This window comes from Polypterus senegalus, chromosome 9 (assembly GCF_016835505.1).
Source record: "Polypterus senegalus isolate Bchr_013 chromosome 9, ASM1683550v1, whole genome shotgun sequence".
Classification (NCBI taxonomy): Eukaryota; Metazoa; Chordata; class Cladistia; order Polypteriformes; family Polypteridae; genus Polypterus; species Polypterus senegalus.
The window spans coordinates 103,954,505-103,969,376 of record NC_053162.1 but is presented as its reverse complement, the minus strand read 5'-3'; the positions used below and the strand labels follow the sequence as shown (position 1 = coordinate 103,969,376).

General features: G+C 40.8%; 1 long non-coding RNA gene across 2 annotated transcripts in view; it reads left to right on the top strand.

Moving 5' to 3' along the window:
• LOC120535606 overlaps positions 1–14,872 on the top strand; it is a 26,483-nt gene that overhangs the window by 4,753 nt on the left and 6,858 nt on the right. The window contains exons 2-3 of one of the 2 annotated variants that reach the window (XR_005634928.1): positions 6,329–6,463; positions 13,150–13,438. This is a non-coding gene — a long non-coding RNA (uncharacterized LOC120535606). Of the gene's footprint in view, positions 1–6,328; positions 6,464–7,570; positions 8,251–13,149; positions 13,439–14,872 lie in introns of those variants that run through there. The other variant, XR_005634929.1, reaches the window with a different exon arrangement.

The following is a 14,872-nucleotide window of genomic DNA, read 5'->3' as shown; positions in this document are numbered from 1 at the left end:
CTAGATAACAGACAGATAAATCTTTATTGTCATTGTCACTTTTACAAAAGAACAACAAAATTGAAGGTGCTGTCGACTCACTGTAAGGCATAAGAGTTAAAAAACAAGAAAAGGAATAGTAATAAAAGTAAATTACAAATATATACAAAATATACTTGTCATATATACAGACTGCACTGGTTGACTTAAGGTCTATATTGCGCATTTAGAGAATGATATGGAGCAGTTTTATTTGAGTTCAGGGCCTTGATTGCTTTTGGATAAAAACTGTTTTTAATGCGGTTTGTCCTGGTTTTCATTTGTTTGTATCTTTTGCCTGATGGCAAAAGCTGGAAGAGGCAGTGACCGGGATGTAATGAATCCTGTGAAATGTCTGTTGCTTTTTGAGGTGTAGATTTGTTCCAGAGTGGGGAAGGTACAGCCAGTTGTTCTCTCCGCTGTCCTGATGACGCTTTGGAGCGCTTTCCTTTCTGAGGAATTGCAGCTGCCATACCACACACACACAGTCTCTCCGGTACCCTCTCCACACAGTCCCCGCCAATGATGAGTGGCTGGATGTCAGTTTTGTGTTTTTTCTAAAGTCAACAACAAGCTCCTTCGTTTTTGTGGTGTTGAGGAGCAGGTTATTGACTCTGCACCACTCTGACAGCCACTCCACCTCGTCCCTGTATGCCAGGTCACCCTCCTTGCCCGAGATGAGTCCGATCACCGTTGTGTCATCCGTGAACTTTATTATCTTGCTGCTGTGGTGTGCAGGAACACAGTCTTATGTGTAGAGGGTGTAGAAGAGTGGGCTGAGCACACAACCCTGCGGTGTCCCAGTGTTGAGGCCGAGAGCAGTGGAGGACCCAGCCTGTCCCTCTGGGAGCGACCAGACAGGAAGTATAGTATCCAGCTGCAGGTGAATAATGGAAGTCCCAGATCTGCCAGTTTGGACATAGTTATTGTGGGAGGATGGTGTTAAACGCTGAGCTGAAGTCCACAGAGAGCAGTCTGACATAACTCCCCTGTTGCTACAGGTGGGTCAGGACAGCATCATGAAGGGCTGTAGCCACAGCGTCCTCCGTGGATCTCTTTGCTTTATAAGCAAATTGAAATAGATCCAGGTCTACTGGCAGACAGGTGATGACATGAATCCGCACCAGTTTCTCAAAGCACTTCATAATGACAGATGTGAGTGCCACTGGGCGGAAGTTTCTCAGCGAATTTCTGTGAATTTTTTTAGCAGTGGAACAATGATGGAGGACTTAAGGCAAGACGGGGCAGTGGCTTGGAACAGGGACTGGTTGAAAATCCTAGTGAAGATTTCGGCCAGTTGATCCGCACAGTCTTTCAGCACCCATCCAGCCACCCCGTCAGGCCCTGCAGCCTTCCTCAGGTTCACCTTCCTCATCACCCTCTTCACTTCACATTCTTCCACCGTGAGTGTGTTTTTATTGTGAACAGGCGGCAGTGATGGAACTGCTAATGGTGTTGCCACAAAACGGGCAAAGAAGATATTCAGCTCCTCTGCCAGAGAAGTATCTCCCTCAGCGGCTGAGGAGTTGCTGGATTTGTAGCTGGTGATGTGCTGTAACAGCCTGCCACACCTGCCTGGTGGTGTTACTACTCAGATGGTCATCTATATACTGCCTTGGCCTCTTGGATGCCTCTCTTCAGGTTCGCCTTGGCTACACTGTAGAGTGCCCCATCCCCAGACCTGAAAGTAGTATTCCTGGGTTTCAGTAGACTCTGGACCTCCCTCGTCATCTAGGGCATCCTGTTAGGATAAATCCTTCTATGTCTGTCCCTGGTGACATTTTCGATACAGAACCTGATGTAATCCAGGACTGCTGTCGTATGGTCTTCCAGGTTCTGGTGATTGAAAACCTGTTTTTACTTCACTGGTTGCACACTTTATATGTTGATGGAATTTGGGGAGAACTGTTTTCAGATCTGCATGATTAAAGTCCCCAGAAATTATGTGAACAGCCTCAGGATACTTGCTGTATTTGCTGCTGATAGTGTCATGCAAAAGCCCCAGAGCCGAGTTAGCATTAGCATCTGGTGCTATATACACAGGAGTTAGCAGTACGGCGTTGAATTCACAGGGGAGGTATATGGGTCTGCATTTAATTGTCATAAACTCCATGTCAGGAGAGCAGTGTCTGGTGACTATGGTGGAATTCGTACACCAGCGATTGTTCACATAAATGCATGGCCCCCTTCCTCTTTTCTTACTGGAGCTCTCTGTCCTGTCTTGCTGGTATGCTGTGTAGCCTGCTATCTCAATAGCCGTGTCCAGTATAAGTGTGTTTAGCCACGTCTCTGTTATCAGCAGGATGCAGCAGTCCCTGATGATCCCGTTGCAATCCGCATCTTCCACTCATCCAATTTATTTGCCAGAGACCTCACATTTGAGGAAAAAATGCTTGGAAGCGGTGGTTTATGTGGATGCTTCCTTAGCCTCACTAGCACGCTGCCTCAGCACCCTCTGTTTTGTTTACGGTCTGCACAGCCACCGGCTCCTCGAAGCTGGGATTATAATCCACGGAGAGCCCAGTGTCCATGCAGTGTCGTCCGGAATGTTGTGGACATGGAGAAACTCGGATGTCGAGCAGCTCTCGCTCCATAAGCCGATGGATAAAATATCCTGTCGGCTATAGGTGTATTTAACCAGGCAGGGTGGAAAAGCCAAACTCTGAGTCAGCACACAGCCATAGCGTCTAAGTGCGCCGCCATTGTCATGTCAATGGTGATGGGAGTGGTCCTTCACAAATTTTGGCTTGGGAGTCTCAAGGAGTGTTTGGACCTGCAAGATATTTAGTTCTGGAGGACTTCTTAACAGTTTTTTCAGGGGCCACTATATCAGTTGCAGGCCTTATCTTAGCTTTTAAATTTTCCACCTTACTGGTTGCATTACTAACTGTATTAGGGCAAGGGCTACATTTGGAGTGATTGTTTAGAATATTAGCAACCTTAAGGCTGCAGATGAATCAAAATAAAGTTTTTTTTTTTAACAGTATGCTTCTCATTAGTTGCTATTACCATCATTATTACATCAAATAATATGCAGAAATTGCCAGATATACTGATATCCACAACCTGCCTTATGTCCACTTTTAATCCTTTGGAAATGATTACATCCTGTTTGTTTCATCCCATATGTGTAGGTTTGCTGATGTGCTGAGATCAAAAGAGAGCAGTAAGTTCAAGAATTCTCTTGCTTTCGGGGAACACTGGCTATCCACATGAAAACGCCTACAATTAGGAACCTGTCATAATTAGTTATTATTTTAGACAGTCAGAGAATTCCTCAATTAAAGATGCATTATGTTTTGGGTGCCTATAAACGGTCAATATGAGAGACTTAAACACTCCTTGATTAATCACAGCAAGATACTGGAAAGATGTAAAATTACCAAAACTTCTTTTATCCTGGCAATTAAATGAAGAAAATGTGTAATTTGGAGCTGCTGCTTTAGTTAGCACTGTTAACACTGTTGCACAATCCCAGCTGAGCCACATTTAATGTAAGAAAGTCTATTTTTCTATCAGTAATATGATCATTATTGTAAAAAGTCTTCGTTTTTAGTAAAGCCACATTTAAGGTCTAGGAAGAGCACGCCTGAATCAGAGTGTTAAGACAGCTTGCAACTGTGAAAATGAGGTATTCATGTTTCAGATTTTTTGTCCAGATTTTTATATTTAAACTGTGGTCTGTTATTATCTTTTTAACGCAATGTACATATATAGGTGAAATTGTAATTACGTAATTCGAGCATGACTGTGCCCCTCTGTACAACACCTGGGGCCTCATGCATAACGGTGTATGTAGAATTCACACTAAAACATGGCGTATGCACAAAGGCGTAAATGTGCGTACGCACAAAAAATCCAGATGCATAAATCTGTGCATACGCTAACTTCCATGTTCTTCCGCTCCATAAATCCCGGTCAGCGTGCAAAATAATGCACGTGCACGTGCCTGCTGCCACTCCCCAACTTCTCCAAGAATTACACCTCTTTGAATATGCAAATCAATATAAATAACCCTTAAGCTCAGCATTCTGTGAAAAGACAATGTCAAAAGCACGGGGGAAAATAGACGAATTTCAGTGAATACCAAGTGGAGGCAAGGAAAAACATACTATTTGTTGGTTTAAGCAGTGGTATAAACAGCAAAAGTTGAGTGATCGAGTGACACAGAGTGTCAGAAAAACTCGAAAGCTCAAGTTCACAAAGTCGCACAGTGCCCGAAATAAAAAAGAAGTTTTCAGATATCAAAATTGCCATAAAAAGGCGAGTCGTAGCCCACTGTCTGAGTGTCAAATGGAAGGATTTTAGGGTACACTGGGAAAAATGACAAAAATGTCAACTTTAATCTCAAAATTTTCACTTTAATAACGTAGTTTATTTTGTCATTAAAGTTGAACATTATAAACTTCATCTTAAAATCGTTTAATTTACTAGTTTATCAAATCCCATCGTAACTAAAGTAGCACGTTTAATGCTTTGTATTGTATGTGTTCTTCTCCATGCTTTATGTGTGTGAATCACTACGTGCTTCTTAAACAGGCTTTCTCTTCCTCCGACAGGACACAGAATCCATTACATTCATGATATTACAGGTCTCTGAATAATTTAAATACTGAGATGTATACTTGATATTATTTTCATTATGATAGGAGTAAAAGCATGTTATTAAAAATGAGAACACGGTGGCACAGTGATAGTGACAAACTGGCACCCCATCCAGAGATTGTTCCTCGCGCAAGATGCTTGCTGCGCCATGCATGACCTTCGATGAAGTAATTTATTGTAGCAGTACTGTCTCTTTCAAATGTACTAACCCCCAATTCCTGTCCTAACTTTTCTTACTCCATGTATTCAATCGCCACACAATCAGCTCTATAATAGATGTTAAGCGATCTGTAAGCTTAGAAGCCGATTCTTCAAAACTTTTAAGGAACATTGAAATATCTTCATAGTACATGTTTAATTATTCTATCCATCTATCCTTCCAGTGTCATGCCATCCCCAGCAAGAATACAGCACGAGGAGGAATAATCCCTGAACGGGGTGCCAGCTCATTGCTAGTGCTGTGACACTGTGTCCTCACATGTTTAATTAACAATAAAGATTATTTAAATGATGTTAACATTATCTGTATAATGTAATAAACATGTTTTGATGCATTTCATCTTAAAAATGATATTGTTATCATATGTAAATACGCGCATTATAAAGTAGCTCAGGTTGTGCAATATTATAACTTAATTGTAAGTTTACATTTAGGTAATTGTACTTATAAGTACAAACAGTTCTACAAGGAGCACTTGGGATGAAACTGTTTCTGAACCGTGAGGTCCATACAGAAAAGGCTTTGAAGCTTTTGTTGTATGAGAGAAGTTCCAACAGACTGTGTGCATGGCTGAGGCAGCGTGTGCTAGATGCTGTATACTGATAATTCTCTTTCCGATCAGCTGTTGTATAGCTGTGATTCCACACTCAGATAAAGTGATATAAATACTCAGAGTGGTGCAGTGAGTGTAACAACGCTAAAGCAGCCATGGTATTTGGAATAGTTTGGCCATTCTGTGGACCATTATATTGTTACAGGTTAATTACAATAAGATGCCTTAAACTAATAAACAACATGCAGTTAAAGAAAGGGAAACCACAGTGAAACAAAAGCACTGCTTTGATGCTGCGTGCTGCCAGTTTGCAAAACCGAGCGGAGAAATTGCGTATGCCAGAGATTGAGCTAGCATGAAAATGTGTGTGGCTTTATGCCAAGTTTAGTTTTTATACATCGCGATGTGAGCGTGGAAATGGGTGTACACAACATTTTTGTGTGTACGCACTTTTTATACATGAGGCTCCTGGTCCTTAAAGATGAGGTTTGACAAGTTTGGTGTAAAGGAACTTTGGTGGCCTACACAGAGCTTTTGATACAACCCTACTGAACGTCTTTGGGATGAACTGGAATGCAGATTATGAGGCAAGCCTTTTATTCTAACACCAGTACCTGACCTTACAAATGCTGTTTTGGCTGAATGGGCACAAATTCCTTCATACACAATCAAAACCTTTGTGGAAAGCCTTTACTGTACAGTCACAATTTTGTGGCAACTACCTATTAATGCCCATGGTTTTGGAATGAGATGCCCAACAAGCTTATATAGGTGTGATGGTCAGTTGTGCAATTGTGTGTACATTTTACAGATCCATTCTACAAAAATAAACAAGCTTCTATGAATGTATTTTTACAGATTTTCATGTATTTATTTGATTTAAATATAAAATGCACATCTTCAGTGGCTGCATTTCATTGTTTACATTACAGGGGCATGGGGAATCAAAACCTATCTTGGCATCACTGACACAAAACAAGAAGTGACAGCAACTATACCCTTGCTCTGCGTTCTGTTGGAGTGTAAAGAGTAATTTGGACAATGTTTGGAACTGTGCCAGGGTTCAGGTAAGGGTGATTAGTCGCATCTTTTTCTCTTAATATCATCTATCTAAATACTCATTCAAATCACCGTGGAAACCAGAAATCTGAATCTGTTTTTTAAAGTTTAGGTACAGAATTTTTGTTATTTTGTTTTCAAATGCTCTCTATGCATTTTGGCTTCATTATAAATATAAGGCCCCTATAAAGCCCTGTAGAAGCATGTTTGTTATGGTCTTCTATTCCGGACCGCTTCCATTTGATTATCTAGCACTTCTCATGTGTATATTGATGTGGAAATTGATGTGTTATATAGCTATGTCATCCGGTTATAGCCTTATCTACATGTGGACAGTAGCTTTAAGAAAAAGGAATGGCTAGCTTGGCACAAGCAGACCAAACGGTTAAGCTACACCTGTGCCAATCACCAAAGCAGGTGCCCGCTTACAGCACTGCTTTCTATTGCAGGTATTCCACTTCAGCTTTTAACCCCTGAAGATGATAATCAGTCACATTATGTACTCTTATCACAATACCTTGAGTACATTATTATGGAAGTTCCTATGTTTGCTATTTTGTTTCACCTATGCTGTAGTTACTGTTAACTATGTTGTTTGTATGAGTTTTAGATATTTCTACTTTATTGTACCCCACATGAAACGGCTACTTCAAGAAAAGAGACTTTTCTATCTCTGCCCAAGCAGACCAAACGGTTGTCTTCAGACATAAGCTGCACTTCTGCCAATCACCAAAGCACATGCCCGCTCACCACATTGGTTTCTATTGAAGATGTCTCTTTTCAGCTGCTGATCCCTGTGGGAATATGATGATTATTCACAGTAGGCACTCTTAACAGTATACCTTGATTCAATCAAGCAAAATAAAATCAATAGTACTTTAATGCAAATTTAATAAAATACTAGGGGCTTCGTCCCCTGCTCGCTTCGCTCGCCCACCCCTGGGTTTGTTTTACCAGATATACAATTTAAAGAGATTGTTATTTTCATGGGAATTGTTACATATGCATTATTTTCACTAAGAGATTGTTATTTTCATGGGAATTGTTACATATGCATTATTTTCACTTTTATTTTAAAACTTTTGTCAAAACAATACTTTATTTCCTTATTTAAGTGCACAGATTAGAAATCGTCCACATCCATAATTGGTCCCGGGGCTGCTGATTGCTACAGCTGCCACGTCCTCTTCCGCGAGGCGGCTAAAGGAGGAAGAAAGAAGGAAGAAGAAAAGGAAGAGAAAGAAAAGAGAGAGAGAGAGACGGAGGATGCAGAAAGTAGTATGGTGAGAGAGAACCGGTGTGAGCAGGCATCTGGACAGTGAGCCCAAGCAGGGGTGTTTGGCCGACACTCTGTGGAGCAGAAGGAAGCAGTCACTCCAGCTGAGCGAACAAGGAGCTGGAGTGACCGGTGAATGACGGCTGGCCGTGTAAGGCCGGGAAGGCAGCGGGAGTCGGGACTTGGGACATGGATTCCCCAGCGTAAGAGCCCTGGTCGTTGGGGATCCCAAGTCGCTGTTTGGTGAAGCCTATTGGAGCCAGGGATCGATCAGACGAACCAACCAGTAGAAGCAGGCAGAGAAGGTCAGCCACTGCAGAATAGCGACTCTCCTGTTGCGAGGACCATGTGGGAGAAGCAGGGGAGCTGACAGCTGAAAGACACCGGGCTTTGTTCTTTTAAAAAGACTACTTCCAACGTTGTTTTAACCTTGTCGTCGTTTTAAGGGATTGTTTTTTTTTCTATGGTGTTTTTAACCTCCACTTCAGCACTTGTTTTATGGATTATTTATTTAATGACTTTTTGGAAGACACTGCACTATTTATTTGAACATTGTTTTGTTTATTGATATATACTAATAAAAGGCAAAGCCCACACTGACTGACTGACTCACTCACTCACTTATCACTAATTCTCCAACTTCCCGTGTAGGTAGAAGGCAGACCCCATCTTCACGAAATTTGGTAGAAACCGATGGACGTACTTATTTCGGTGATATGACTCCACTGTCGGCCGCCATATTGAACTTTCCAACGTCACTAATTTTCCAACTTGCCGTGTAGATAGAAGGCTGAAATTTGGTAGGCTCATTCCTTACAGCTTACTTACAAAAGTTAAGCAGGTTTCATTTCGAAATTCTACATGTAACGGTCATAACGGTCGACAACGTCCGCCATATTGAACTTTCTTATTTATGGCCCCATCTTCACGAAATTTGGTAGGCGGCTGTCCTGCACTAACCGAAACTGATGTACATACTTATTTTGGTGGTAGCCGCCATATTGAACTTTCCAACATCACTAATTCTCCAACTTGCCATGTAGATAGAAGGCTGAAATTTGGCAGGCTCATTCCTTACAGCTTACTTACAAAAGTTAAGCAGGTTTCATTTCGAAATTCTACACACAATGGTCATAACAGTCGACAACGTCCGCCATGTTGAACTTTCTTATTTATGGCCCCATCTTCACGAAATTTGGTAGGCGGCTTCTCTGCGCTAACCGAAACCAATGTACTGTACATACTTATTTCGGTGGTATGATGCCACTGTCGGCTTCAAGTCTACCTGCTGATAACTACAGTCTTTTTATTTAATCCACGGCTTCTCCGCTGTTTTATTGTTCTTTTATTACGATTATAGTTATTGTTTAGGTATTTTAGACTTACTTTACATTGTTCAGGTACCCATTTCCTTTATCATTCCAACCGTACCCCTATTAACATGTCTATCGAGGTGATCACCATCGATCAAAGAACTGTCACTGAGTGGTTTCCATGCCCGGAGATGGCACCTACCTTTTCCATTCTCTGTGTTACATATTGCACGGCCATATCAGGCTCACTCTTGATATCCGGAGAAACATTGTATCTTATGTATTGAATGACTGGGACAGGTTCAAGGTGTGGACTGATGATGGTACAGCAGAAAATTATACTACACAGGAGCACTATAAGAGTGAAATGCTTAAGCCCTTCACCTATGGTTCTGCATGTGAGTTGATGGCTGCCGCTGAATTGTTCGGTTGTCGCTTTCAAGTGTACCGAAATGGCCAAATATTTTACACCTTTCGACAACTGCCAGTGCCTCTTAAACATCTTAGACTCACAGGTGATGATTTCAGTAGTGGACACTTTGATGTTTATGAAGGTTTAAACTCTCAAAAGCTGGATGTGAAGTTATCGATAAAACCGGTTGTATGCTTACAACGCTTGACAGATGCTGAATGTCACTTCAACACAAGTCCTGCAAATACTGTCGTAATTGAAACAAACCATGAAACTCAAATTGATTATGACAGCAGCAATCCAAGCTGTGAGATTTGAAACAAGATTACTGTTCACATGGCCAACTGTACGTTGCATGCTCAAGAGAAAGCTCAGCACAGCTTGGTCATATTACAACCGGAGGGCCGAACTGACAATGTGGTATACAAAGAGATCCTTAACAAATAATTATTGGTATATTTTCCCTTAGTTTAAAAAGGTTTAATTTTCTGCTTAATAAAAATTTTAAGGCGGTACTTCGCCGCTGCGAAGCGCGGGTATTTTGCTAGTGTATAGATGCATATATATATATATATATATATATATATATATATATATATATATATATATATATATGTATATTTTCATGTCTCCTTTGGCGCAGCGCCTTAAGCAATTGAGAACAATCGCACCCACACGTGCAGGTACGACTCGCCCCAACTACCTCATTAACTCCCCACGGTCATGCAATCGTGCCCACAGAGAGCGACTCGGCTCTATGGATTTAAAACTGGACCCTTTTTTTTTTTTGAACTGCGGACCCGCTATACCACATTCTTTTCGATCATTACTCCAAAAATGGTAGCTCTTCAATTTTAAAATATGAAAGTAGCAGGCAAGAATAGACAGTTGCGTCAAAAATGATCAGAAGTCAATCATACAAAGACTTCAGTCCAAAACAGATTTTACTAAAAATGGCAACGACATCAGAGCTGGAAGAGTCATTTCCAAATTTAGCCAAACTAGCTCATATTGGGTTAGTGATCCCAGTAAGCACAGCTGAATGTGAAAGGGGGATTTCTGCCCTTAAAAGGATCAAGACATGTTTGAGAAATCGCATGAATCAAAGCACGCTAAATAATCTAATGCTGATCTCCATGGAGGGCCCAGATCCTGGGGACTTTGATTATGGAAAAGCTGCAGACAACTTGGCCTCTAGGAAGAAAAGAAGAATAAGTATTTAACTGAAGACACCTTTTGTATACAGTCATCTCTCGCTATATCGCGCTTCGACTTTTACCGGCTTCACTCTATCGCAGATTTTAAATGTAAGCATATCTAAATATATATCATGGATTTTTCGCTGGTTCGCGGATTTCTGCGGACAGTGGGTCTTTCAATTTATGGTACATGCTTCCTCAGTTTGTTTGCCCAGTTGATTTCATACAAGGGACGCTATTGGAGGATGGCTTAGAAGCTACCCAATCAGAGCATGTATTACATATTAACTAAAACTCCTCAATGATATAAGATATGCTTCCCACACGGTGCTTGATTGTTTGCTTTTCTCTCTCTCTCACCCTCTCTGACTTTCTCTGCGCCTGACGGAGGGGGTGAGCAGAGGGGCTGTTTGCACAGAGGCTGTTTGCCTAGAGGATACGGACGCTCCTCTACAAAATGCCGCTTTATTGCGGTGCTTCGGCATACTTAAAGGCACATATTGATTTTTTGATTGTTTGCTTTTATCTCGCTCTCTCTCTCTGACATCCTCTGCTCCTGACGGCGCTCCTTTGAAGAGATGATATGTTTGCATTCTTTTAATTGTGAGAAAGAACTGTCATCTCTGTCTTGTCATGGAGTACAGTTTAAACTTTTGACTAAAGGGTGTTATTTCATGTCTAGATGGCTCTAATAATGTTAACAGTGTGGGAGAGTTTATAAGGGCTTAAAATATATAAAAATAACCATACAAACATATGGTTTCTACTTTGCGGATATTCATCTATCGTGGGGGGTTCTGGAACGCAACCCCCGCGATCGAGGAGGGATTACTGTATGCAAGTTGGCTTTGACGAATATTTTTTCATTTTTCTTCATTAGGTTTCCCATACTTTTTTTTCATTGTTTTCACTTTTCTTCCCTACAGTGATAATACTTGTGCCTCTTGATTTATGTTATAACAATTGTTATTTAAAATTTTTATTAGAGTTGCAGGATCCTGAATTGAATGCTTATTAAATTTAATAAAAATATTCTGACGCAAGTGTCAACCCTTAAAAAAGGAAGTTATATTGAGCAATGGAAAATAATTAATAATAATTAACTAATAAAAAATAGTGCACATTTAATTTTCCCCACCACCAAATTTCCCTGTCCCACCCCACCCAGCTACTCATGCCACCCAGCTGGAAAAAGTTTCTGGGGAGAACACTGCATAGCTTAATTATTTGACACAGTATGATTTGTTTGACACTTCTTAAAAACTATGCCAATGGCCATATGTAAAAGGAATGAGCTTTTGGAGACCAGCAGGATATTTTTGCCCATGATGATGACTGGCTTATAAGCTCTCCAAAGTCATTTGCGTTTCCCAATATAATTGGTACAATTGACAGCACTCATAACAATAAGTGCAGCTTGAGAGAATGATGCAGCTTTTGTTAACCATGAGCAGTGATATTCCATTAGCACACAAGTCATCTACAATGCCAAAATGAGACTGACAAATGTCCTGCCTTGGTGGCCTTAATCAACTTATTATTCATTTATTTCCCTGATTGAATCAGCTACTTGATCTCCGTGCTATGCCGCTTGTACTATAGAAATTAAAAGTATGAGTAATGAAAGTCTTAATTAAATTAAAAGTTAAGTTGCATATTGTAACCAATAGCCTCAGACAGTGTAAATAGTTAAATATTAAAGGTTAATACCAATATTGTTTATTCTCTTAAGTAATCTGGAAGGCCATGAATATTTACAAAAAAAAGGTTAAGAATGGGCCAGGTATGTTACAAGATAATGGTGGAAAAGTAATTAGAATATTTATCCCATTAAGCACAAAAAACATTGATAGCATTTATAAGCCAGAGGTTAAGAATGTGACAGGTAAATAAGAGATGGTTACTCCTATGGCCAGGTGGTGACTTGCCTCCTGGGTCAAGGTAATGGTGGCAGATAATGGGGAAATTATATCCATTAGAAGAATATCAAAGTCCATTGGTCATTAGAAAAAAATTGGTGACTAAGCAGAAACAAAGGAATGTAGGAAAAATATGCAGAGTAAGGTAATCTTATGAAAAGAATTTGTAATAAAACGAATTACCACTGAACTAATGGCACTCACTTAATTGAACTGAGTTGGCTTTGTGCTTCATGCAATAAAGTCTTATTCTAATTGCTCATCCCCAGAACGAGTTTTTCTCCATGACAGTACCCTGTGCCAAATCAGCTTTACCCTGGTTAATGCTTATGACAGCAATGGAATCTGGGAACTTTGATAACACAAGCGGGGGACCCAATGCTAGGCCAAGGCCAGGTCACCTCCTCTTTCTAAAGAAGTCATCCCCACTTACTATCGCTTTGAGACTCTCTGCTTCCCCGCCATGCCCACAGACAGTGATGATGAGGTTGTTATGGGAAACTCCATCATGTGCCACCTGAACTTTAAGTTACTCAACCGTAAAACATTTTGTGTCTTCTTTTCCTGGTACACAGGTTAAAACTGTGGAAAGAAGAACCACAACAGTCCTTGAGAAACACAAGGGCAGGACAACTGGGACAACTGTATTCCATCTTGACAACAAAAATCGACATCAACAGTTGGAACATGTGAAGATGGTCTTGGCAACCCTTATTCAGGCCATGGGAATCATTGTTAGGTCCCCTACTTATGCCTCATAGATCAGATGAAGCCTTCTGTCGACTCCTGGCCCTAAACACCTGTATGAGACCCTTCTGTGAGAAGCAAAACATTGGCTTCTTGGACAACTGAAATCTTTTCTGGGTGAGACCAATCTTCTTATAATTTGATGGCCTCTGTATAGGTTCAGCACTTGGGGCGTCTCTGGCAATATGTTAAAGCTAATATGTCATTCTTGACTATGTAGCTTTAGTCCTAATGTTAACTATAAACCCATGTTAGGATATGGTAATTCTGCTGTGGGTTCACCTATAGATGTGTACTAGAATAGCACTATAAAAACGGATCATAGTTTAACTAAAAAGTCTAGACAAAGCAGTACAAACATAAATAACTTAATTTCTATCTCAAGATGCCCTAAGTGCTTGTTTATACTTCACACTCAGAACACGGATGTGCACGCTTCATGGCTGCCACAGATACCCAACCTTGCCACAGATACCCAACATTCATTTCACACGTCCTCTGAGCAGGTTCTTAGTTGCAGTACTAGCAAAAAGTTGGGGCGCAGTGTGATAAATGTTGGAATGTGATGTCAGAGTCTCTGCTTACTATCTACATGTGACAGAAAGCCTCTATGCGGATCCTATGGGATCATTGTGCACGCTTAGATGTTTGATGAATGCTTCGATATGGTGAAGCAAAATACCGACGTACAGATGCATTTGTGGTGCTTTTATATTCAACCATTACATATTCCCGATCGTAATGACACGATACGTTTTAAAAGTCTCGCATACCATCTTTTGTGACGTCTTTTTTTCTGGGGCTACCTCCTGACCTGACAGCAGCAGCAAACATCAGTAGATCACCACACAGAACACATTAAATGTATGATATTCCAACTCTCTGCACATTTAGAATCCTTGATTTATACTTGATATCACTTTCATGATGAAATGCATTAAAGTATGTATGTTACATTTTACAGATAAGTCGTTAATTTCATTTAAATAATGGATACTGTTAATAATTACACACATGGGGGTGACACAGTGGTGGAGGGGTAGCACTACTGTCTCGCAGGGAGTCGCGTCGCTGGTATTCCCGGTCTGGAGTTTACATGTTTTCTTGCGGGGTTTCCACAGTGTGCTCCGGTTTCCTTCCAAAGATATGCAGATTTGGTGACACTAAAATGACGCTAGTGTATATGAGTGTTTGTATTCACCTTGTGATAAGCTGATGCCCCGTCTAGGGATTGTTTCTGCTTTGTGCCCAATACTTGCTGGAATGGACACATCCCTGGTTTGATGGATTTAATCATGAAACATCCTTTTCAGAGATACTGCAGTAAGGTGTCATCGGAATTTAATGGGCATTCCAGACAATTCATAGCACAGCAAAGCCGAACCTCTTCTCACCGTGATAATATCTCGCACTGCCACCTGGTGGATTCTTCCATATTTACATAAAGTACGTGCACAAGTATCTATATATATATCTATACTAATAAAAGGCAAAGCCCTCACTCACTCATTCTCCAACTTCCCGTGTAGGTAGAAGGCTGAAATTTGGCAG